General features: G+C 40.3%; 1 protein-coding gene across 3 annotated transcripts in view; it reads right to left on the reverse strand.

Annotated features, from left to right (window-relative positions):
* The window catches only part of FAM110B (family with sequence similarity 110 member B), a 163225-nt gene that overhangs the window by 70975 nt on the left and 65090 nt on the right, over positions 1-27160 (reverse strand). Inside the window, exon 1 of one of the 3 annotated variants that reach the window (XM_004602439.3) lies at positions 4672-4838. The exons of the other annotated variants lie outside the window; for them this stretch is intronic. The gene's annotated coding sequence lies outside the window, so the exon portion shown is untranslated. Of the gene's footprint in view, positions 1-4671; positions 4839-27160 lie in introns of those variants that run through there. 3 annotated transcript variants of the gene reach the window in all.

Consider the following 27160-nt stretch of genomic DNA (forward strand, 5'->3'; position numbering starts at 1 on the left):
TCCACTGCATTTTGACACTCCCGTGCCAGCAGTCAATCATTCCTTCTTTCTTTCATTCATTCCAGCATTGGCCAAACACTTGCTCTGAACCAAATTCTGTTCTAGGCAGTGGGGACCAAGGCAGAGAGTTCTGACCTTAGAGTTTAGAATCCAGAGAGGGGTGACTGCAAAAAAAGAAAGTGAAGAATACAATAGCCACAGTCTTTCAGAAGGCTCCACTGAGAAAGCGGCAATAACTGAGCAAAAGCCTGCACACAGAGAGGGAGCGAGTCCAGCACACGTGCCAAGGACACGGGGCAGGACGAGCGTGCAGGGCTACTGAAGCAGGAAGATCCGGAGAGCACAGAAGGGGCAGGAGTCCACAGTGATGAACTAGCCAACCAACAGCGAGCCAAAGGAAGGCAAAACGCAGAATATATCTGCTTTTGAAAAATAGGCAAGAAAACTAGGAAACTGAGGAAGAATAATCAGAGACAGGAGGAAACAGAAAGGAAGCTACTTCCTGGAGGCTCCGAGTTGCTGGCTTTAGCAATCCACTTGTAAGAGAAACACTCAATTCATCAAGGCAGAATGAATGGGGTGAGAACAAGCTTGGGGAAAAGTAAGGGTAGAAGCCCAAAGTAAACATGGCAGGAGTTGGAGCGTCTGCAGTATCTGTGCTCCAGCGGGATACTTGACTGGTGGCAAGATCTAAAGCAAAAACGTAATTCTACAAGTTTCCTTCAAACTTGGCGAGATTCAAAATATATCCATATTTAATCATAATTCTCTAACCCCAGTAAGGTTAACTACAAGGTTAAAAATAATGCAAGCCCTAACAATAGCTTAGTATAATAACCTCAGACAAGGGATTAATGTCCCCATGTTACAAGAATTTTCACAAATTTTCTTCTATAGAAATCATTTTTGATCATTCTGTTAGCCATTTACTGATAACAAGCAATATAAAATAAAATATTGTGGATCTGCTATGGGCTGGAGCGATAGCACAGTGGTTGGACATTTGCCTTTCACACGGCTGACCCGAGTTCGATTCCTCTGCCCCTCTCGGAGAGTCCGGCAAGCTACCGAGAGTATTGAGCCCGAGTGGCAGAGCCTGGCAAGCTACCCATGCATATTGGATATGCCAAAAACAGTAACAATAAGTCTCTCAATGAGAGACGTTACTGGTGCCCGCTCAAACAAAAATCGATGAGCAACGGGATCTGCTATGAGGACAGGCTTGAGGGGTGGTTGGGAAAATGGAGACGGTGATGGGAGGGAAGGTGACAGTGATGGGAGGATTGGTGTAAGAATATTGAATGCCTGAACAAATCAAGAACAACTTTGTAAACCTGTTATTTAAGTAAAGTGGTAAAAATAAAAATAATAAACATAAAAATATAATCAACAACACCAATAAAATAATGCAAGACTTAATTCGGCAAGTTTGCCTTAATAAATCATGTACAAAGTACACGATTCTCAAGAGTCAGCAGTCACTAAAAAGTAAAAGAGAATTTTTGGTAATGTAAATAGTTTCTAAAGTAATCACTAAATTACTTATGAATCCAATGGTAATGTAAGTGTAAAGAGATACCCTAAAGGTATATTTTTAAATAACTAGATGCATTATTTTTCAAATGCCATTTAATGAAAAACTCCTTAAAATTAAAATAGCTTAAGGCAATAACAGTGTTGTATTGTGAGAAGAGTGAATGGAAGGAAGAATAGTTTAAACTTATTTGTGATCACAAATAAGATGATAATATAAATTATGGAACATATCAGTAAGCCACACCAATCCCCACCTGACAATACAAGTAGTGAATGTGGTGCAAGATATGTGTAAGATGATTCTGGATTAATATTACTCTATCTCATTAGAAGTCTTCCCTATTCACCTCAGTCCCTTCAAAAGATTTGTGTCTTCTTTCTCAAAACTCAGCACAGAGCCTACTGCATGACAGATGGCACTGATAAAGAATGAAATCATGAAGGAAAACAAGTACACAAGTATACAAGTAAACTGCCAAATGCTTCTTCAGAAAATTTCTCAGTCCAGGCAAATTTTGATGGGTCAAACCTGAAATATTTATCAATTATTAATGACAGATCTCCTTTAGTTCTCTTGATATCACAGATACCAAGTGAATGGCCACAAAGCTAACTACAGTTTATTATCCTAAACTCGAACCAAATATTTCTCATTTCTCCTTCTCTTGGAGCTATTGTTGTCATGATTGCTTTATGGCATGTCACATTTTCACATGGGTTGACTTCTCATTTCAAAACCAATAATTACTTTTCTTGCTAAGATATGAAAGTCACTAGAAGGAAAAGTAGAGTATCACTTGTATCAGATAATGACTTAATTTTGAAATAAGGTAAATTTAAAGTGTTGTCTGAGTGTAGAGTTCATGCTAATACCTTTTATTGATTGGTCAGAAATGTTATACTCCCATCAGTAAAGAGTTATGAAATTATAAAGGGTACAGGGTACAATATTTTAAAGTGTTCAGGAAATGTATCTTTGTTTTTCTAAGTTGGTATACAAAATTCTTAGCAGCATAATAAAATAACCTTAAATATTCATCCGAAGATAAAAATGCAGATTTTTTCACCTTATAAAAACTTCCATTTTATATAGAACTACTGAGAAAATGTCCCTTTTGTATATGTCAAAGGAGCTTTCTGCCATTGTTCTTTATACAGAAGACACATCCATTTATGTTTACATTTTAAAAGAAGTCCTTTCTAAACACACAGTGTTTTAAGACTGAACCTTTGAGAACAACCATCTGCTAGAACTACAGTTCACTATAACTCAGAGTCTAACGTGAGCAAATTGTGTTTGACAATAGTTTACTTTGAAGACAGCCCTACTTCTTAGAAACTGCCTAAGACTTAGATAATTTAGAAAGCATTTCCAGAGATTAAGGGAAGGAGAGGGAGAGACAATTATGGAATTGTCTCGATCTCTTCTTTGCAGGGCTCCTTAACTCACTTATTTGTTCAAAAGCTTATTCTCTGTGTCCCAGACAAGAGATGAAGGCATGAAACAGAGGTGCAAGGTGGGAATGTGAAGAAGAGCAAAACTCTGCGCTCACTCAACTCGCTGCCCACAATGCCAAGCAACTCTCTGCCTTGAATGAGGCTTGGTTCAAATCAAGAGCCCAGACAGGAAGGACGGGCTGTAAGCAGAGTCCCTGTCTTTGATTCATTTAACCACAGGTGGCACCTTCCAACTGAAACACTGCAGGCTTCTAGAAGTCTCAGAAACATTGTAATCTGAGGCAAGCTATGGAAGTTTCTTATTGGAGACCACAGTGTATTATTGAATACAGCAAATGACAAATTTTCCCGATATTATTTTTTTTCCTTTAAAGCTGTGACTTCAGTGAATATCATTTGGGCACTTCATTATGCATCGGGATGGAAAAGGGGAGATGTTTGGGAGAGGGGGTGTAGCCCAGTATTCTGAAGTTACCCACTCCCGAAGACTAGACTGTGTGAGTTCCTTTAACAAATATTCAGGCTTAACTTTAAAGAGTTCTTTTTTAGCAAAATACTTGAGAAGCTACATCTAGCATTCCAGAAGCAGGGGATTAATCCCTGACAGCTTCCAGATAGCACCACCAGGACTCTCCACTGATCCCAGACGCATGGTGGCAGTCAGCCAGCCCTGTGACTGGTGACTCAGTATACAAGTTTCTGCGGTGTCCGTGGTGTGATACGGTAAAAGCTTCAATCTTTAAGTTTGAAGACTTTCTGGTCACAGGGGGCTTTTCTGTCTGGAGAAGGTCCATTCAGAAGCAAAAAGTCCCATTTTATTTTATTTTATTTTATTTTATTTTTTTTGTAAAACTCCATTTTGATCACTTAAATATTCTTTCTTTTTAATAACCCATTGTCCCAAATTTTAGACTGTTTATTGTTTGATTTGAAGGCTCCTTCAGGCAATCAATAAAAGACATGTTTAAATGCTGTCAAACACTAGTCCAAGTGGGAAGAACCCCACCTTTCCGAGATCTCCTTCCAACTCCACCAGCTCCGTCCTTGATAAACAAAGCACAGGAGGCAAAAATGCTTTCTTTGGCATGGCTGAATACACACCTATACATATTTTGGGCAGAATGAGCTACGCCAACATCCCCTATATTCAAAAGGCTCAGTGAAAACTACAAAAGGTGAGACAAAGAAAGCCATTCAAAATGAAGGCTGCACACGTCTTTGAAGAAACAATAGCATATTACTTCTGCTAAGACTGCGTCGACAGACGCCTCTGTGCACTGTCCTAGTTAAAGTGGGTTTCACCAAACTCTCCTCAATTGCTCATTATTCAGGAGTCTGGGCTCAATGCAAACAAAGTCAACTGGGCACTGAATAGCACCTCGAAAGACACCTAAATTGACACAACCTCGGGCTTTCCAAAACAGAAGAGAACCAATAAGAATCACTCGCCAGCACATGCACTCTGGAATCCAGGTAAAAATAACACTCCTGCATAAATCAGGGTTGTTGTTTACCAGCTAAGCCTTCTCCGGGAGAATATATTTCAGTCCAGAATGCTGGAGAGTGAGCATGCTATTAACTAAAGCAAGATCAAATTAAACAGATGACCTGATGAAACAAGCTTCATTTCATGCATGGCTGTGCCTTTCCTGCGAGATAAAGACTCAAAGTAATTACCATGAACTGAAACTTCTTCCCTGATCTCCTCTTGCAGCTAGCAGTGGATGACTGCCGTGCTCTACAACAAAGACGGACGCCTGCTTCTGTGCTTTCTTCCTTCTCAACATTACCAGCTAAGCACCTCCATCGTTGCGAGAACACTGGAGAGTATCTCTGTATCTATGTCTCCAATGCAGCATAAAGAGTACTGTGGAAACCTATCAAACCGGCGAGCAGCAATGCTAGCAACCAATGAGGAGAGACGCATGCAGAATCCAGCACATGCTCTCTGAGGCGCAGGCTGTCACCAGCATTTAGCAGGCTACTAATCTAATTATAGCTAGAGTTTGCTAGCACAGAGCTATCGGAGCAAAGCACACGGGCAAATTAAATTTTAATAACTTAAACCCCATAGACAAAAATCTTGATTTCCTGTCATTTGGAGGATTAATGCATCACCTTATAAACTGCAAGTGATTTTTAAAGTGTGTTCTTGTAATTCCTCCAAACTAGAAAAACAGAATGGTTAACCAGATGTACAGTACAACCAGCTTACTTAAACCTAAGAGATTCTAGTACTAAGGAATACATAATAAAATCAATACCACACACATATTAATGATAGTACTATAAAATCTGACTCTCACTTTATTTACCCTGTTAGCAATCTGCTATTATTTGTCTCTCAATATGGTCCAGAATACCATGTGAATTCCTATCCACAGTGGGAAAAGCACAAACCAAGGTGTCAAAAGTGCTATTGTTGTCTACAGTGATGAATAATAGTTCAGAGTTGGAGAGAGAGAAAAGCGATCTCAGAAATCGTCACAAAAGTGGAAATTATTAAGATGTTGGCTGTTGAATGATTTAATGGTAAATTAAGTTAGATTTTTCCCAGGAAGAGAAATTCTGTATTTATACACACAGGTGAAAAGCGTACATTCCAGAGACCAGAGTGAGACCAGCAAGTAAGCTGTATGCCTTGCATGTGGCCAACCAGGGTTTGATTCCCCGAACCATTCTATCAGGAGTGATCTCTGAGCATAAAGTCAGGATTAATCTCTGGTCACTACCAGGTACAACTCCAAAATAAAAACTGAAATAAGCAAACCAAAAAAAGTGTGCATTATAACAGCAAGCCTACGAGGTGCAGACTACATTTGCATCTTTTTTCTACGGCTTCTCCTTCCCTAACTGTGCAAATGAATGGATTTGTCTATGTTTCAGCGGCAATAAGAATCATTTAGGGGGGTTATTTTATTTTATATATATATTTTTTATTTTATTGAATCACCGTGAAAAAAATACAAAGCTTTCAGGTTTAAGTCTCAGTCATATAATGATTAAAACCCCATCCCTTCACCAGTGCACATGTTCCACCAACAAGAACCCCAATATACCCCCCTCCCACCCACCCCCATCTGAGTGGCTAATGATCTTCACTTTATTCTCTCTATACTTTGAATACATTCAATATTCAAATTGAATGTAATAGAGAACTCACTATTATTATTTGGAATTTTCTAGGGGGGTATTTTAATTATCTATAAATAGCATAGGGTCTGGTGCAGTCAGTTCTGAGTTCTAAGTTATTATCAGTAGTAGTGATCCTTGCTTTTTTTTTTTACCATATTTTCTACTGTGACTGATTCTTTTTTAGGATCATACTACTGAAACAATGATCTGAAAGTTGTTTATTATACAGTTCTGCCAAAAAAACCATTTGGAAATAACTGATAGTGACAAGCTGATGGAAGACATGATAAATCTCAGAGAACCATTATTATTATTCACTATGGTAACACAAATGATTTCACCTACTTCTTTTTGATATGTAGTGACCATTAATATCTTATTATTATGTATGAACCCATTACAAAAGGAATTTTCAGGAAATTATGAGCTTATAATTGTACTTCATTAATGAATATCAATACAGAATAAATAATATACATCTGAAATATGCTGTCCCAGGAGTATAAACAGGAAGAATTTATAGTAAGAAGTCTAATTACTTTTAAAATAACTAATGCATATGAAAATTGAAACACCAGTCATCTCTGCAGCCAATTTATTTGTTTTCCCTTAAAGTTATTTCTCTCTTTTAAAAACAGAGTCTTGGGATAACATTAGTTAAATACGGCAATTAGTAAAATTTCTTCCTTGTAATTTGCAGAATTCAGTTATGTTCTATCATTGAGGTTCTAGTCAGTTGACAATATGCAAACTTCTAAATTCTGTCAGTTTATTTTGCCTTGATTTTTATTAGAAAACATTTATAAAAAATGACATATATAACAGATATGATTATTTTTCTCTAAGGAACCAAATATTCCTAGGGGGTCATTAGTAGTCATGGAAAAGGAATATTACTGGGTGTTGGGGGCTTGGTCTACACCTGTGAGAGTGCCGGGGTTCCCTATTCTGGGCTTGTGAGTGTGCTCAGGGGATCATGTGTGCTGGGGACTGAAGGAGATTAGCAGCATGCAAGGCCAGTGCTGTAGCCCTCAACTGTCTTCTTCAATATTTATACACCATAAACGGGGAGATAAATTAGTGAAAGGCATGGCATAGCCCATAAATTTCAAGACAGAGCAAAGAAATCCACGGTCTGTTCAAGAGCAAGAAACTGGGAAATGTAGACACAGGCACAAACGCTGGGAAAATTTTTTTTTTTTTTTGGTTTTTTTGGGTCACACCTGGCGATGCACAGGGGTTACTCCTGGCTCTGCACTCAGGAATTACTCCTGGCGGTGCTCAGGGGACCATATGGGATGCTGGGATTTGAACCCGGGTCGGCCGCGTGCAAGGCAAATGCCCTACCCGCTATGCTATCACTCCAGCCCCACGATGGGAAAATTTGAGGGAGACAAGTTTGCTGAAGAAAATGGCTGCTGCATGTGATAACTGCAAACGTAGTCCATGTGAGTTATCAAAGGGCAGTCAACAGTATCAGAAGCTGCAACTCCAAGAGGAATTGGCTTCAGTGATTTGGCCTAAGGCACAGCTCTCTGGAGGTTGCCAAAATATAGGCTGACGTGCTTTTATGCATTTATCTAGGAAACATGGAATAGTTTAATGAAATCATGTCTTCCTTTTCATTTAGCAGGCTGTTAATTCAAAGTTAAAATTTTTTTTAAAAAAAGCTATTTGATAAATTTGCCTCATGTCAGTCTTGTATAAGACACAAAACAGATGCTATGAGAGAAGGAGGTGATTATCTTTCCTTAGGTCTTAACTTTTGACATGGTTAAAGTTTATTTTGACATTGGGCATCAGTTAGTTTGTACTCTTAGTGCCACTCTGCAGGTGAACCTATACATCTATTTTTTTTTTTTTTTGCTTTATTTGGGTCACACCCGGCAATGCGCAGGGGTTACTCCTGGCTCTGCCCTCAGGAATTACTCCTGGCGGTGCACAGGGGACCGTATGGGATGCTGGGAATTGAACCCGGGTCAGCTGCATACAAGGCAAATGCTCCTACCCACTGTGCTATCTCTCCAGCCCAAAACCTATATATCAGTTATCTATCCAGGGGAAAGGGGACTCCCAAATAATGCTCTGAGGGTTGGCAGAGGTTAATCCCAGCAAAAATCAGCCTATCTAACCTGCAGTTCAGTGCTATGACCATACTGTGGTGCTCCTTGGGTCCTACAGTGGAACTAGTTCTCCAGAGTCATACCCAGAGGTGGCTCTGAGACTACTTACCCAGTGATGCTGGGGAGGCCATGTGGTGCCAGAGATTGAGGCAGAATTTGGAGAGTACTAGGATGCAGAGCATGAGGACTAAACCCTATTCTCCTCCAGCTTGAGCTTTTACATGTATTTTCATCTTTGTTGGTTTTACCATTTGACATGATAGCCCAGCAAGCTACCAAGAGCATCCCACGGCAGAACCTGGCAAGCTACCTGATAGTGGAGTATTCGATATGCCAAAAACAGTAACAACAAGTCTTACAATGGAGACGTTACTGGTGCCTGCTTGAGCAAATAGATGACCAACGGAATGACAGTGCTACCATTTGATGTTTGCTTGGTTTTCTAGGAGATTATTCACTGCAAAGTTGGTTTGTACACAACAAATGTCTTCATCTGTATTTTTGCCTGAGAATGTTCTTAGTCTCTCCCACAAATCTGAGTGACATTCTTGCACAGTAGAAGACTTTTGGTTGAGTATTCTTTTCCTTCAATATTTTGAACATATCATTCCACCCCATTCTTGTTTATAGTTTCATTTGGGAGATCTAATGTAAATTTTATTTAATTTCCCCTGTAATTAGAGGTTTTGCTCTTCTCTTACTGCATTTATGTAGTCTCTCTCTCTCTTTGATTCTTGCCATTTTGATTTCAACTGTCTTTGAGTTGGCCTATTTGGATTTATTTTATCTTGCATTCATTGGGTCTCCTGGATCTATGCACAGTTCTCACTCCTCAGACAATAGAAGTTATGAACTATTATTTCTTCTACTATCTATTATTTCACTTTCTCTCTTTCCAATCATTCAGTAATCTCTATGAGTCAGAAATTGTTCTGCTGTTTTGGTCCACTAAATGCTTTGTATTTTCTTCATTAAAAATATTTTTTCTATCTTCTCTTCTTACTGATGATAGTTTAACTTTATTTTTGAAATTGTTTGTTTGGTTCTTCACTTCTTCCGTTCTGCTGCTGGCTTGTTGCTGTGTTCATTAGTTCCTTTGGTGCTATTTCAGTGAGTTCTTTAATTTTCTTTATTAATATTTCCTGATGCTGAGTGACTTGCTCTTTCAATGCTTTTTTTCATTTCAGTAAACATCAAGAAGACTGTTGCTCTGAGTCATTCTCAGACAGTACCAAGAGTTTTGATAAACTTGATGACTGACCATTGACAATGTCCATGGTTATACGGCAATGGGCAATGGAGTTTTTTAATTGACATGAAAATTTCACATTCAGGTTTGCTTTGAGAATTGTCTAAATACTTTTAGCAAAGTTTTATTATTCTTATTCTCATTATAGAGATGAGGGAACTGATTCAGGTAGATATAATACATAGGAACTCCAGACTCAAATCACTACTACTTTAACTCCTCTTATCACTAAATCCTATCTGGTCATCACTGTATCACTGTGTCACTGCCATCCCCTTGTTCATCAATTTGCTTGAGCAGGGCACCAGTAACGTCTCCATTCGTCCTTGTCACGTGCCACTGTAGCCCGATGGCATACTGGGGGCTCTTTCAGGATCAGGGGAATGAGGACCGTCATTGTTACTGTTTTTGGCATACTGAGTACACTACAGGTAGCTTGCCAGGCTCTGCCCTGTGGGCGGGATACTCTCGGTAGCTTGCAGGGCTCTCCAAGAGGAACAGAGGAATCAAACCCAGGTTGGCTGTGAACAAGGCAAATGCCCTACCCGCTGTGTTACTGCTCCGTTATAGAATGTTACGCTAAAACATACCTAAATATTGTTAAGCAAGTCACATGTCAGTGTGTACTATGGTTCCATTTTGTTAAAATTTCTATCATCTCTATATATTTACACATGTATCTGTGAACATATACATAAAAAAAAGCATGAGGAAAATGTAAATAGTATTTACCTCTGCATGATTAACTTGTCTAACGTGATTATTTTTGACTGTGCTATTACAAACATTGAACATACTTGTGTGTTAAAATAGTATTTCCCCCCTCTGATCCAGGGAAAAGAAAGAAACCGTGGGTGGCGCATATTGAAAAAGTCCCTCTGCAGTCTCAAGCATGGAGAGTCTCGTTGCCTCACACCCTGATCTGAGGGTCTGGCTGGAAGCCAGTTGATAAGGTACAGCCTGGCTTAGCTAACTAGCTAGTAAGTGGCAGCCTCAGCAAACAGGATTCTGATGTGCTAATAGTTCCTGGGCATAAGTCAACCCATTAGAATAGGAACCAAAAACTCAGCCTAGATTGTCAGCCAATTTGCTGATTATTATAATACATTATGGAAAATGTCTGCTGGCATGGGTACAAGTGCTCAGTGCTAAGTATGGCTCAGATAGTCCTTACCTTAGTTATTTGGATATTTTCCTCTTTTTATCTAAAGGCATTCTTAGACATTTGGAAGATATGCCCAGCTTCAAATGTCTGAAAGAAAGCCAGTAAGTTTAAGTGATGAGGAAATGGAAAGTAAATTTCTTTGGATATAAAGTTAGAAGCATCAGCATAACTCAAGATTGATTGGAACCTTGGCAAGTTTCTGAACTTTTCTGGATTGCTACTACTATGGCTGGACTCAAGTTTAAAACAAGGTGAAACAAAGCAAAATCTTCCAGAATGTCTGCCTGTACTTACTATATTTACTTCCACAGTTTAAAAATCTTATGGATTAACATCAATAGATAATGGCTGAATGCTTCTATCAGGAAGATATTTCTAGTTATAGGTGTATATTTTAAAGATAATTATTATCATATCTAGGGACCAATTTTTTAAAATTCCACAATGAAATTAATGTGCAAATGGGATTTGTTAAACAGGTATTTGCCTTGCAGCAAATTAAACTCTATTCTACCTTTGCCATTAGGCATGTTATTATAGGTAAAGCTGGGGTTCTTTTTCACAACTGAAAGTCACCCCTCTCCCCTATTTTTTAGTAGATGGCACCCCTGGCAGTGCTGGAGGCACCATGTGCTGCTAGTAAGGGGACTTAGGGCCTCACAGAGTCTAGGCATTGAGCCCCATCTCATTTATTTATTTATTTATTTATTTATTTATTTATTTATTCATTTATTCATTTATTTATTTATTGAATCACCATGAGATACAGTTACAAGCTTTCATGTTTGAACTACTATTATACAATGAGCAAACACCCATCCCCCCACCAATGCATATCCCCCACCACCAATCTCCCCAGTATACCCCCACTTACCCACCTGCCCCCTGCCTCCATGGTTGACAATTTCCCCCATACTCTCTGTACTTTTGGGCATTATGAATTGCAATACAGATACTGAGAGGTTATCATGTTCGGTCCTTTATCTACTTTCAGCACATATCTCCTATCCAGTCCAATCCCTCCAACATTCATTTTCTTAGTGATCCCTTCTCTATTCCATCTGCCTTCTCCCCTCTGCTCATGAGGCAGGCATCCAACTATGGAGCAATCTTCCTGGCCCTTGTGTCTACTGTCCATAGGTGTCAGTCTCATGTTACTTTATTTTATACTCCACAAATGAGTGCAGTCTTTCTATATCTGTCCCTCTCTTTCTGACTCATTTCACTAGCATGATACTTTCCATGTCTATCCACTTATAAGCAAATTTCATGACTTCATCTCTCCTAATAGCTACATAGTATTCCATTGTGTAGATGTACCAAAGTTTCTTTTACCAGTCATCTGTTCTTGAGCACTTGAGTTGTTTCCAGATTTTGGCTGAATGCTTCTATCAGCATTGTGAACAGTGGTGCAATGCACATATAGGTACAGATGTCATTTTTACTGTGCTTTTTTGCACACTCGAGATATATTCCAAGAAGTGGTATTGTGGGGCCATATGGAAGCTCAATTTTTAGTGTTTGAAGGACTGTCCATATTGTTTTCCAGAAAGGCTGGACCAGTCGGCATTTCCACTAACAGTGAAAGAGCGTCCCTTTTTTCCCCACATCCACGCCAGCACTGGTTGTTTTTGTTCTTTTGAATGTATGCCAGTCTCTGTGGTGTGAGATGATATCCCATTGTTGTTCTGATTTGTGTCTCCTTGATGATTAGGGATGTGGAGCATTTTTTCATGTGTCTTTTGAGCCCAGCATCTTCTGATCTCTCTCCCCAGCCCTGTTCTATATTTTTTTCAGTCCCTTTAAATTTTTGAGTGTTGTTTTCATAAACAACAACCATTTTTCCCCCTGTGTCTGGAATCCCTATATGTTTGTTTTTCTATTTTCAAATACAGATATTGTTTCCATGCTATCTTTTACCCTGAAGGAGAAGTTTTACAATATGTGATCCTACAATAATATTAATTATGGAAACCTTTCCATTTATCAAAGGTCATTTTCTAAGAATTTTTAATATTCACAGATTTTTCCAGGAAAAAAAATTGTGTTCCTCATTAATGAGAAGAAGATATGTGAAAAGAAAGAATCCTTTAAAAATATGAACATCTTGGGTCTGGAGTGATGGTAGTGTGGGTAGGGCATTTGCTTTGCACATGACTGACCTGGGTTCGATCCCTGGCATCCCATATGGTTCCCCTAGCACCACCAGGAATAATTCCCAAGTGCAAAGCCAGGAGTAACCCCTGAGCATTGTTGGGTGTGATCCAAAAAGAAAAATGGAATAGTTAGAAAAACTGAATAGTTTCCAAAGGGAAAAAAATCGTGTCATGTATTTAGAGTTCTCTTGGGGAAAATAATTTATACTTTATGAACACAAAAAGGAAAGAAAGTAATTCTTCCAAGCATTACTGGAATAGTTTGCAAATTTCGGGTGATACTGAAAAGTCATTTTTACAAAAGTGCAAATTCTCTATGTATGGCAACTTTCCTAAGCACAACACCAATGGCTCCAAGGGAATAAGTGCATGGAATGAGAAACTTCTTTGCAAGTTAATTTTGTAGTATGTGTATTAATATCTTTAAAACTGAAAGTTATTTGAAGGGCATTAATTCACCTAAAGAAAATTTTTCCTAGGTTTCTTTTTAATTTTAATTCAAAATCAGATTACAAGCTAATTCAAATTCCAAGTATTTGGTTACCTTCCTTTTAAACTACTACGCATGGTCTTTGCCAAGTCAATGTCCCCATTCAGAGAGAAACTATTTCAATTCCACAGCAAGCAGGTCTTCTAATGAAGAGGATCGTTGACATTTCTCTGACATGAAACTATGCACAATGAAAGTTTTTAACATGAAGTCTGAGTCAAGTCCACACAGGTGAGTTTGCATACGGAATTATTCAGAAGGCTTTTAAGTTACTATCGAAGAAATGTTATGTAATGGAAATAAGTGGCATAAATGACCTAATAGGTTAGAGCAGAAGAACCAGGGAGTTCAGAGGGCAAAGACAAAAGCAATTCACCTGACATTTCGATGGCAATTTGTGCCATTTATAAACTTAAAAAGCCCCAATGGCTATAATCGTCTCCCAAAGAGTAAGCATTTATTGCTGCTTAAGACAAAAACAACTTGAAAATAAGGTGGAGTCAGTGTCAGGTTTTTATAAAGATGATATGTTGACTTGTTTCGGTTATCCTAAAGAGAATGGTTATTTCTTTTTACTCTGGTTACAACTGTACCTCAGGGATCCTGAATTCTTTGGGTGACCTAAGTAGAAAATCTTTTAAACCTTTCTTCCTATCTGTAATGATGGATAACTGGGTTGATAAGAATCAACACATTGAGATATTCCAGGTGAAGGAGATGAGCAGAGACCTCCTGCCCCGAAACCCCAACCTGGAACTGGCCAAAGGAGGAAGGGCAGAGAAGGGAAAATCTATTTTTGAGTTTTAATCGCTACTTTTCTTTAAAATGAATTTTCAGCAATGGAATTTCTGCAGAATTTCTCCCAGGTATTTTTAAAATACTGATTTCTGCTTTCCCCAAATATACTATATGCTATGTATCTTTGAGCGCATGTACTATACAGAATAGATAATACTAAATATCAGTTATCTTATTCATTAGTTGGTTGGGTCTCAGTTGTATGAAATTAAATGGGATTCAGTTGACTTATGTCTCTGCTTCATTTACTAGTTTGGGGCTACTCTGTGGTATGTTCAGCCATGCCTTCATATGCATTTTCCAGCATTATATTCTGACCTAAATTGAAGTGAAATAATATAGATTCCACCCAATTTTCAACATCTGAAAAAATTGGAGTCATCCAACTGCATAATACAAATTTGAAAGGGGAGGTGAGGTAGGAACTAATGGTATGTACTGTCAACTGAGAATTTAATGAACAAAAAATAAGGCCACAAGACAATTCAAAACCTTGTCAATATTTAAAGACCCGTCGCCACAGACAAACCATTCCTAGTAACATTCTATGTGATAATTTAAAGCTATATATTTTGGGACCATCTCAGAGGGCATGGAGGGAGAGAGCAGGAGAAGAATGAGGTGAATGTTAGTGACAAACTAAGAACAAACAAACGAGTAAATACTTTCTGTGTGACTGGCCCCACACTGAAACACAGCAAAAGTTTCATCTTTGTAAGGATACTGTGAAGCAGACACTGTCTTCACCATTAGACAGTGGAAGAGGCGGGCGGTCAGTCACCTTCTCTAAGGCTATGAACCAGAAAGGTAGAATCCAGGTGCTGGCATTTCCCCCTGCACTGGCCTTTGACCAGAACGCCACACTGTGGAGTCTTAGCTGCCAAGTCTTCCCAGAAGCCGTTACAAGGTTATTGAAAAGAATGTGGAAAGGGCAGAAAAGAAGACTTCTAAATTTCAAACATTTTTTTCTCTTTTTTCAAACATTTTTTTTTAATTTAAGAGAATTTAAATCCTCAGCCACGATTCTCACTGCATGCAGTAAACAATTCCTCCAGCTCTATTCCCAAGGAAAATAAAATAAAAATTAAATTTCCCACTGTCATGGAGTAGCCTTGGCAAAACCATTCAGTTCTGCTGTGTAATTATGGCTGAGTATGAATACTGTGTATGTGTGTGTTTGTGTGTGTGCGTGCGCGTGTGTGTGTATGTTTGCGCACGCGCGTGTGCTGTACACTTCAGGTCTTCTCAGGACTCCATTAGTAAGTCCACTATTTTTTCACCCATGCCAGTCAGCATTCTGTCACCAAGAATCCTGAACCTCTGCATGGACCAGTTACTTCTGCCAAGGAAAGCAACCATTTACTGCAGAGGGTCCGGAGAGGGGAACAGAGCCCTTGATGCAGCTCTACAATCCACTGAGTGTTTTCATGGCAATGAACTTGTCCCTCGGTCACCGTGTAGAGGTGTAGATGTGGCTATAAATCAGTGATAATTAGATTTTGCAGCATTTAACACACCCCTCGGTGACCCTCATTTATCAGTTCTGGGTGGGAGGTAAAGGCAGACCATTCCCACTGAAATCAAGACCTTCACGGTCAGCCATGGGTTTTGTGTTCGTGTGGAGAACAAAAGATAGCCAAGAAGAGATTATTCCTTAGAGTCCAAGTTGTTCACTCAAATTCTGAAATTGTCCTGGGGTTAGGAAGGAAAAGAACGCTGGGGGAGAGGAGATGGGATCTGGCCTCTCATTTTAGATTGTGCACTAAGAATCCAACGCTCATAAAAAAGGAAGGAATGGTTCAAATAAACTATCTTTGGTACAAAAAAATTAATTAACCTTTCAGGAAACAAAAAAACCCTAAAATATTCATAATCAAATGGATGCACAGAGGCTGGCCCCTATGCAAATTCTGCTTGCACTTCATCTTAGTCAAAGCAGATTCAGCCTTGGCTTTAAGCTACAAACATGTCATCTTGGGAAATTTATAAGGGAGACCTCTGAAATATTGAATTGTGCCTTCCTGAAAATTTAAGCTTAAGTGTAACCAAGTCCTATGAAAATGCAACCTAATACTTAGATTCACACAGAAACACCAGTGTTCTCTTTGGGTGTGATTTTGTGTTTTGCTTTACATTTAGGCACACTGCATTTCTTGTTAAATGAATCTCGATCATCACAGAAATTAAAAGTTAAACACCTTTAGTTTTAAACCATTGTCTATTTTCCTTTTGTATGTTTTGGGGTCACACCTGGCAAGGCTCAGGCCTTACTCCTGACCCTGTGCTCAAGGATCTCTCTGGGTGGTGCTTGGCGACCTGTGTGGTTCCACTAGGGTCATCTGCATACAAGGTAAGTGCTTTACTCCCTATAACATCTCTCTGGCCCCATTTGCTTATTTTGGTAATAAACTCATTCTGACTTGTAAGAGCTAAAGATCGCAATGATCCCATAATACAATTAAAATATTTTTTTGTTTTAAAAAATGTTTTCCAGGGGCTGGAGCAATAATAGCACAGCGGGTAGGGCGTTTGCCTTGCACGTGGCCCAACCCGGGTTCGATTCCCAGCATCCCATATGGTCCCCCGAGCACCGCCAGGAGTGATTCCTGAGTGCATGAGCCATGAGTAACCCTTGTGCATCGCTGGGTGTGACCCAAAAACCAAAAAAAAAAAAAAAATGTTTTCCAGACAAGAGTGATAGTACAGCTGGTTGGGTGCTTGCCTTGCACTGGCTGACATGGATTCAATCCCTAGCATTCCATATGGTCCCCAAATGCACCGTGAGGAGTAATTCCTGAGCATAGAGCCAGGCATAAGCCCTGAACATCACTAGGCATAACCCCCAAATCAAAAAACAGTGAAAAAGTTATCTATTGCAGAGCAGAAGTTGACAGAGTTTTGTAGTTTACAAACATGTTTAGCCCTTTGGATCCGGCTGCGGAGCGAGCATGATGGAAGAGCCCAAGGGAGCGCCCTTGGACTCCAGGCAGCCCACTGAACTAATTCCGGCATGGGACCAGAGACCCCACGGTGCGCTGAAACAGTGGGAACCGGGCATCCCCCAATTCTTTTAACCTGTCTCTCTCTCTCAACTCCTCCCTCCTGAGCACAGCGCAGGATCCAAGGTTTTCCTGAGCGCAAAATGGAGCCGGCGATCCAGCTGAAACAGGACGCTTTCGCGCGCTTGCAGGAGACCCCAGGGGGCGGGGGCGGCGACCCCCGCCCACCGCAGATAGATATTTAAACCCACCTCCCCCACGTGTGCTTCCCTTTGGATCCGGCTGCGGAGCGAGCATGATGGAAGAGCCCAAGGGAGCGCCCTTGGACTCCAGGCAGCCCACTGAACTAATTCCGGCATGGGACCAGAGACCCCACGGTGCGCTGAAACAGTGGGACCCGGGCATCCCCCAATTCTTTTAACCTGTCTCTCTCTCTCAACTCCTCCCTCCTGAACACAGCGCAGGACTTCTCTATCTTATGAGCACCATAAAAGGGTAAAAGTTTGTAGTGATGTTATTTCTGGTTGTACTTTCCCTGGACTTTATACAGAAACCCAAAACCGCACGGCCGCTGCCGCGGCCGCACGACCTAATGCCATCTTAGCATCAGCAATATGTAATGGTTCGCTTTTAATGGGTCAGACTTTTGTGGGAGATCCTAACAAGAATAGTAAGTCTGTTGCTGAAATATTGAAGGCAATCAAAACGGTAGTCATCTCTCTAGACTAAACTAAGCTATATCCCCACGCCAGCTGAGAAGAAATTTTCTTCTTTCTCGGGAAGAAACGCGGCGTGTCGTCAACTACAGTGTGGTGTCCATTAAGCAAACAGACCTGGTGGCGTGGGAATGGGATATAAGGGGAAAAATTATGTATATGGAACAGTGGGACGCTGGTGGAATCTAGAGCCGGAGCCGATACCAGCGCAAGACCTTCGGTTCCAGAAACTGCTTGCAGACACTCTACTAGTCTATCAACTAAGCCAGAGCCCCACGTCTGCTGATGACGGGAAATAACCATCCTTTTCGTTTTTTGTTTTTGTTTTTTTTTTCCCTTGTCAGGCAGCGTGGCGATTACTAAACAGGCATGAACTCGGTGGCTCGGGGCAAGGGGGAAAAAGAAAAGGTATGTAACAAACAGCAGGACTTAATATCTCTATATTCTTAGTAGTGGAGAACTATCAAATGCCTCCTTGGCAATAGGACTGCTTTTCTTTTTGGGGGGAAACCCCAACAACAGTAGTGAGTTGTGTGTTGAAACATGGAATGTAATCGAGATAAGGGATAAACGAAGTGAAACTTATCAAGTACAAGGGTGGGGACTGGGGAGGTGGGAGGGGGCGGCAGGCATACTGGGGGGGTTGGTGATGGAAGATGGGCACTGGTGAAGGGAAGGGTGTTTGAGAATTGTATAACCGACATAATCCTGAGAACTATGTAACCCTCCACATGGTGATTCAATAAAATTAAAAAAAAAAACAAAACATGTTTACTTAAGATTGGAGTCTGTCACATGGTAGATAATATATGATAGAAATTGGTACGTCATAGCAACAATAACCTACATATGCACAACCCTTCAATGTAACTGTATGTTGTTATCTGTGACAAGGTGTCTAGTTTTTGAAAGTTGCTCATTATATTACGAAACATTAAGATTTAAGCATGTTTAGTCTCTATTTAAGAAGGCCTGTTGATGTTAGTGATGAAGCAACTGGAAAAAACATGTCTTCACTGACTTAGATGGCTAAAGAAAAGTCTCTACATAAAAGGAAAGGCTTTATTTATAAGGGATAGGACCTTAGCAGGCCCAGGGCTCCTCGAAAAATAGAAATTCTTCTGTCACATAACAACACAATTGATTCACTCAACTTCAAAAGGGCTGTGAAAATACCTGACTTTAAAAAAAAACACATAAAACTCTAATGAGAGTAAAGAAAAGCACATGTCTCCTCAAATGATACCAATGAATGTGTGTCCACAGGTTGAGTAAATTTATTAAAATATAATAGTTTCAAAACAATGAGATATCTTACATCACAGAAACTGGCACACATCAAAAAGTACAAGAACATCCAGTGCTGGCGCAGATGCAGGATTGGGATGGGGGGAGGGGGGCAGGAAGGGGACTCTCCTTCACTGCTGGTGGAATGCTGAGTGGACCAGCCTTTTTGGAGAACAATATGGACATTCCTCCAAAAACTAGAAATTGAGCTTCTATATGACCCCACAATACCACTTGGGAATATATCCTGGAGATGAAAAAAAAAAATACAATAGATATGACATCTCCACTTGTATGTTTACTGTAGCACTGTTTACAATAGCCAGAATCTGGAAAAACCCCAAGTGCCCAAGAACAGATGATTGGTTAAAGAAACTGTGGTATATCTACACAATGGAATACTATGCAGCTGTTAGAAAAGATGAAATTATGAAATTTGTATATAAGTAGATGGACATGCAGAGTATCATGCTAAGTGAAATTGATCAGAAAGAGAGGGACAGACATAGAATGAATGCATTCATTTGTGGAATGAAAGTAAAATAATAGGAGACTAACACCTAAGGACAGTAGAGGTTTACACTAAGGCTTAGATGCCGGCCTCACATGCTGTGGGGAAAGGCATCTGGGACAGAGAGAGGACCACTAAGTAGATGTTTGAAGGGCTCGCTTGGGATGGGAGATGTGTGTTGAAAGTAGACTATGGACCATACATGATGGCCTCTTAGTACATGTGTTGCAAACCATAACAACCAAAAGGAGAGAGAGAGAGAGAGAGAGAGAGAGAGAGAGAGAGAGAGAGAGGAAGAGGAAATGTGCCTGCCACAGAGGCAGGGGGTGGGAAGGGGTGGGGGGTGGCGGGAACATTGGTGGTGGAGAATAGGCACTGGTGGAGGGATGGGTGCTCGACCATTGCACGACTGAAATGAAATTATGAAAGTTTTTAAGTCTGTAACTGTGTCTCATGGTGAATCTTTAAAACAGAAATAGTAACCATTTAAATGCCAAAAAGGAACACAATCCCAAATTAAAAAAAAAAATAAGACAAAACCTTTGGTGTAAAACACTGGACAGAATCAGATAAAGGGCTGCCACCGAGAGGCCTCACTTGCCCTCCCACCACTCTTCTTTACACTTTCCATTTCATTCTCCCTATCTACCAATTCCCAGAGTGAGTCCTCTGATCCCATATATCTGTCTTTGTAATTTGTCTCAATGAAGAAATGTAGCAAACTGTACCCAGCCAGCAATGGGTCTTCTGAAAATCCCATTCTGAAGAGTCCGGTTGATTGCACAACTCTTTGGTGATGGGACTAATGGCTGGGATACTCTTATTTATCTGGGACAAAAAGAGACTCAAAATTCCCTGGAGGAGAGGAGCCGGCTCCACAGAGGCTGGCTGTTCTGAGGCTGCTCAATCCTTCCTATCAGGAAGTGCTAATGGGGATTTTGTGTCCAGGAGTGTTCTATTACACTCAAATCCCCCTCTTCAAAAAACAAAAAACGCACATATGGGCACACAGATCCTGATGAAACAAAAATCAAACCGTGGCACTCTGTTCATCAGGTTCTAAGGATTTCCCCTACATGGCAAAAGCCAAAATCTAACAGCAGTCCTATCCACTCTGGCTCCAAGCTAACTCTGTGATCCCAATTTGGAACATGGCCCCAAACATGGCTCTCCCTGCTCAAACGCACTGTCAAGCCTCCTCATCCTCAGGGCTGCTCCCTTGGCCAAGGTCTTTCCTGGGGACATCTGCCTAGCTCACACCTCCCAGTCTTGACTCAAGTTTTCTGTTCTAGCAATGCCTCACTGCCATCCCGCACCTGATTTGGATTAGTGTTCCACTGAATTGTAATAAATGAACTCCAAACCCTGCAACCTCAATGCGTACCCAGCTGCAATCTCACACTTTCTGTGGATCAAAGTCCGGGCACAGATTAAGCAGATCCTCAATTCATGGTCTTCCGAGGTTGCTGTCAGGTAAGATTTGGCGACCCAGAAACATCTCTTTCCTTCAAGTGCCAGTAATTGTTTGCAGATTTCTGTCCCTTGAGCCTGGAGGACTTAAGCTATGTATTCTGCTGGCTCTCAGAAGGAGCCACTCTCTCTCCCACAGGCTAGTCTCAGGGCCCTACACAGTGGCCTTCTGTTATCCCACACTCAGTTCCAGCAGGAACGCTTTCTCCCGGTTAGCGGAGAAGGAATCTTAGAGGACTTGATCAAAGGTGATGACCTAATCTCCTCTCTCCAACAGGGCCACCTCTGAAAATAACCCTAGGGCCTGTCTTTATAGTACTTCATCTTTACTATCTGAAACACCAAGTATTTTACCATCCGCAACACTGAGTATTCTGGGTACCTTTTGCATTCATGCTCCATGTCATTGAAATATAAATCACATCATGATAGAACTGTCTGACCTTGTTGACTGCTAATATCCCGTTGGCTATTCTACAGGCGACAAGCCAAAACACGTTGAATGAATAAATAATTTACTACATAAATTTGGTTTGAATACATCAGGATATTTATGTCTTCAACTCCAGCAAGAAGATGCAGGGTTCTATGAGCTCTTTGTGTTGGAGCCACATTAAATTATGTTTGTTTTTTTTTTCCCCCTTTTGTGCCACACCTGGAAGTGTTCAGGGCTTGCTCCTGGCTGTGCACTCAGGGATCATGCCTGGTGGGGCTCTGGGGATATATGAAGTACCACTGGGATTAAATCCATGTTGGCTACATGCCAGATAGGCCACATCCAAGGCAAATGCCTTACCTGCTTCATTATCTCTCCGGCCTCACTACATTGTATTTTATACCATTCAGTTATGAGAATTGAAACTAAATGTTAGTCTAAATACTTCTACATAGTAATATGCTATAGAGTTTGTGTTTATTCCTATATTAATTATTTATATTTTGTATTTTCCTTTCTATGTAGTGAGAACTCTACAGTAAAAAATTGCAAATCAAGCACTATGGACTTGGATGGAAAGAGAAATGTTCATTGTTCAGTTCCCAGGCTCACAAAAGACTCCTGTCTAATTTATTAAAAAATGTTGAGTTGAACAGTGGAAGAAATGGAAGCAAACACCAAACTCCCTTTGAATACTGACTCCAAAAAAAAACCCCAAGTATGTGACCAGGCCTGTGATTTAAACAGAGAGAAATATGGTATCCAGAAGCAACGGACATCCTATAAGTGGGATAATAAAAGTTACAGGCCCATTATCCATCTCATTTAAAGGAGTATTGCTTTTTGCAAGAAGCAAGGGAACAGGCAGAGCCAAACGCCATAAATGTGAAATATAACTCCATGTGAAATTCACTTGCGGTATCCCTTTTCTCCCATGTGTCTTTGATTAGCTGTGTTTTTCAGATTAAAAAAAAAAAAGTGTATGTACTTAAAACAACACTCAAAAACCCAACCACAATTGCAAGTTCCCTATGAAACTGATGATTTAGCTGACATGCAGCCCGAAAAACAATGACACATGGGAGATCTCTGCTAAAAGAAACCGAAGTGACTCAGGTGTAACTCAGGAGAGTGAAAGTCATAAAAGGCCGCCAGATTTTTATCTTATTTAAACTTCCCCACTCTGGTTTATTTTACCAGGACTACCACCATTAATATAACTCAAGGAACACAGTTAATTTCTAAACCACCCTTGCTTCTGAAAGGCACAATCACTTCTACATTCCTGTTGGTTTCTGTTTCTGGCTTCTCCTCTGGTGTCATCCACCCAGTTTCCAGGTCAATCTGACAAAAAAAAGCGATTCTGGCAAACAGTTCCTTAGCACATAAATTCAGAGGGCTCTCAATGTCTTAATTTGTGAAATTCAGAGCCCTTGCCCCAGAACGTCAAATTCTTAACCAGGGCTGGGCTAGCTTCTGTGCTAACAAAAAAAAAAAAGGCATGGCAGATGCCAGTCCTTTTAATGTGGCAGCCACTGGCCCTCAGGTATCTGGGTACTAGAAACAGATCAAGGGCAGGGATGTGGCTTAGCAGCAAAGAATTTGTGCTGCATTTGTAGGGCCCTGGGTTCGACCTTTCACACTACAACCATCAAGGCCACTGCCACTGCTCCTCTATTAAAGATAGTGCTAGCATGACAACTCCAAATCAATGAATCTCTATTACATACCAACCCTACTGACTCTAAAAGCATGTCTTCATATAAAGGATTGATTACTTCTCATTCACTTGAAATACAATAAAGTTAGAAAAACCCTCAGGACACGGCCTTCAAAGTCTCAAAGTATGATAAGCAAAGAGGTCAATTTGGCCTTTCCTAAACATCCTAACTAAACTGAGGCGGGAGAATTTTAATGGGGTCCCTGATCCCACAGTGGACGCTGTGAAAAATTCCAGCATAGAAAATAAAATGGATTTTACTTCCCCAATTAGATGAATTATAAGACGCATTAGCCTTAAAATAGAGAGCTTATCTGGATGGGCCTAACCTTATCTCCTGAATCCTTTATGAGCAGATGTTTTCTCTGACTAAACACAGAAGTCAGAGATTAGATGCCTGACAGGGGTTGATCCTGTTGCGATTTATAAAGAATTTTGCTTTTTGGGTCTCACACCCAGCGATGCACAAGGGTCACTCCTGGCTCATGCACTCAGGAATTACTCCTAGTGGTGCTCGGGTCACCGGGTGTGTCCCAAAAAGAAAAAAAAAGTGAGAAGGGGCTTGAAGAGACTTGGAAAAGAAATTGTGAATGGTTTCTAGAGACTTCTAAGAGCTGACATAAACTCTTGGCCAAAAGAAACAGGAACACTGTCTGCCATCGAGGCAGGGGGAGGGTGGGAAAGGGGGGTATACCCGGGATATTGGTGGTGGGGAATGTGCACTGGTGGAGGGATGGGTGTTTGATCATTGTGATCATTGTAACATGAAAGCTGTAACTATCTCATGGTGATTCAATAATTTTTTTTTTAAATAAAAAGAAACAGGAATTTCAGTACAGCCTGCAGTTGGAAGGGCAAAGTTCCGCAAAGCGTTAACTAAGAGGCAGGGCAAGAAATGCCTTGAATTGAGACTCTCTAAAGGGAATAAGGCTGAGCATTAATGGGCTTGAGACCTGCAGGATGGTGAGCGGAGAAACAGCTGTTGTTCATAGAAATTTGTTTCACCAACAAATTAAAACAATATCCTTCCCTCTCACCCAAGGATGTCGCTTCACATAAAGATAACACTACCCTAGAAGCACCTCACAACACAGTTGTTCTCAAGGGAATGAATGTACAGCAGACAAATGAAGAAGAAACAACACCAGCATAAATGAAGAAGTTCCAAAGAAATTTCTAGTTTGCCTAAAAAGTCATGAACTCTGGCAAATAAGCAGAACATACACATTTCTAAACAGCGTGACTATTGTAAAGATAATGCAGAAACAATGTTTGTCAGAAATGATAAAACAGAAGTCAGCCCTCCCACCATATTCTACAAATGTTAACGTCAATATCAGCAACATCATCATAATTATTTATTTAGGTTTCTGGGAGGTCTATTTGGAAAAGTGTTCATCTTTTATTCATCAAGATAATAACTGATTACTTACTATATATATAGCATCCTTTGTAAGTGCTTATTGAGTGATTCTAGGGAATGCTAAGAAAAACATGTAGTCTACATACTTAGAAAGAAAAAGTAAACATCAAAGAAGTCTTCATTTATTTTCTTTTGTTCTTTAATAGAGACCACACTGCAGAGTTTGGGTCCGGGGTGTGGCGGTTCGATCAGGGCCTCTCCAGCAATGCTCAGCCTGGTGGAGTGGGCTTGAGGCCTCAGGGTTGGGACCAGGTATGCAGTTAGGATTCAGAGAGCCTTACCCAGGCTGGGGAAATGCTCTACTGCCTTTGAAATCACCCAAGGTCCTTTAAGAAGGAAAAACAAAGGTCAAAGATGTGCTTGGTGATAAACCACATGGCTTGCATGAATAAGAAAGGAAAGAGAGTGGGGGAGGCAGAGGCGGAGATAAAGAAGTCAAAGCACTGCAAGTTGTCCCATTGTTCATCAATTTGCTCAAGCAGGCACCACTAATGTCTTCATTTGTGAGACTTCATTTGTTACTGTTTTTGGCATATTCAGTATGCCACAGGTAACTTGCCAGGCTCTGCCATGTGGACGAGATACTCTCGGTAGCTTGCTGGGCTCTCAGAGAAGGATGGAGGAATCAAACCCGGGTTGGCCACATGCAAGGCGAAGCCCTACCCGCTGTGCTATCGTTCCAGCCCAGAGAGTCAACGAGGAAGTGAAATAAACATTTTCACTCAGCACTATACTGTGGTAAACATAATATACAGATGCAACATAGTCTGGAAAGTATATAATACCTGGCATGATGACAATGCATTTCATCCAAGAAAGTGTATACTCACTAGTTTATCCATCCATCCACCCAGAGTTAAAAAGAAACATCTGACCTAATTAAGTGCAGCTCTGACACTCCAGTGTTAAACAACTGTAACGACTTCTTTTTATTTAAGAAAGGAACTTTTCATGAAATAATCCCATCCTTTTTAAATATGAAAAGCCATTGACAGCTCTAAATCTGTCACAAATATGTCTGCACATCTCTAACACAATAGTCTGAGTACCATGAAGTTTTGCCCATCTTTTGTTCACTAACTTCAAAATTTTCCCAACAAAAAGATATTTATTAAGACCAAACTTTTTCTCTAGCAACAATGTGATGTATAGGAGAATTGGGCAATTAAGTAAAATATATATAGGTTTTCACTTCTCAGCAATGAAAAATGTCAACATTTTATTCTCAGGGTGACACAAGAAAATACTGTGTCATTTCTATGCTTGCAAAAGAAAATACTGAACATTATAGTTAAAAATAGCACACAGTATTTATCAAACCAATCCTAGGGGAGGAAATAAAAAGTTTTAACACTCATTCAGGTGACTCGTTTTATTTTGGTTCTAGGTCACACCTAGTGGTACTCAGGGGTTACTTCCAGCTACGTGGCCATCTGGGCTCCTAACAATATTCAGGAGTACCCGTGGTGCTAGGGATAGAACCAGGGTTTTTGCCTGCAAAGACATACTCTAGCCCACCCTCAGAGCCAAACACTCATTTTTCTTAAGTGAGAAATTCCCCAAGATAACGTTTCTCTTACTTGGCATTTCTTTTTTTTTTTTTCAAGAATGAACTGTGACTGTTCACACAAGCCGTTTTCAAATTTCACCACTAAGATTTATTCCTGAAAGAAATTTTTTAACTGAACCATCACTTTAACATTTTCTGTGTGCTAGACAAAGTCAGTTATGCAAAACAGCATGCTTAGGAAGGACAGGTAGTTAATGAAGGTTCAGACAGGGACAATTTCTGACCCAAGCCCTTATTCATTTACACATCACATGTAAAGATATCAATAATAAACCAACATGAAAAATTAAAATAATGTAACGCAATAACAAAGATCAGGGAGAATTAGATATGCCAACAGTGTTAAGGACGCAAAATTTACAATGTGTTTCTCACCACCAAATGAAAACAAAAAGTCTATGTGATTTTCATTTACTTAAAAATTAAATACTAGGGGGCAGAGAGATAGTGTAGCGAGTAGGGTACTTGCCTTGCATAACTAAGTGGGGTTGATCTCCAGAACTAGGCCCCCTCAGCACTGCCAGGAAGTGATCCCGAACCCAGAACCAGGAGTAAGAAGCCTGAGCATAGCCAGGTGTGGTTTGCAAACAAAACATAAACAAAAGCAAAAATACCCATAAAGCCAAATATAAAATAAAATGATAAAATTTGTAATTCAAAACTGAGATATTAAAAAAGTAGATACTATAATTACATAGGAGTTTTGTCTCCAAAAGGAAGCATGAGATGGCATGGGAGTATGGTGCTCGAGATTTTCTAAGATCCATTTAAATCCTCTCTTTAACGGGATTTAATGGATGTCCCAGTGACCCCCTTGCCAGTAGGGAGAGATGAGGAGCAAACCCAACAGGAACCAACCCTGTGCAGTGATGACCGTCCTGCAAAACTAAGATGTAACACAAGAGAAGCACAAGAGCA

This window comes from Sorex araneus, chromosome 2 (assembly GCF_027595985.1).
Source record: "Sorex araneus isolate mSorAra2 chromosome 2, mSorAra2.pri, whole genome shotgun sequence".
NCBI classification, from domain to species: Eukaryota; Metazoa; Chordata; class Mammalia; order Eulipotyphla; family Soricidae; genus Sorex; species Sorex araneus.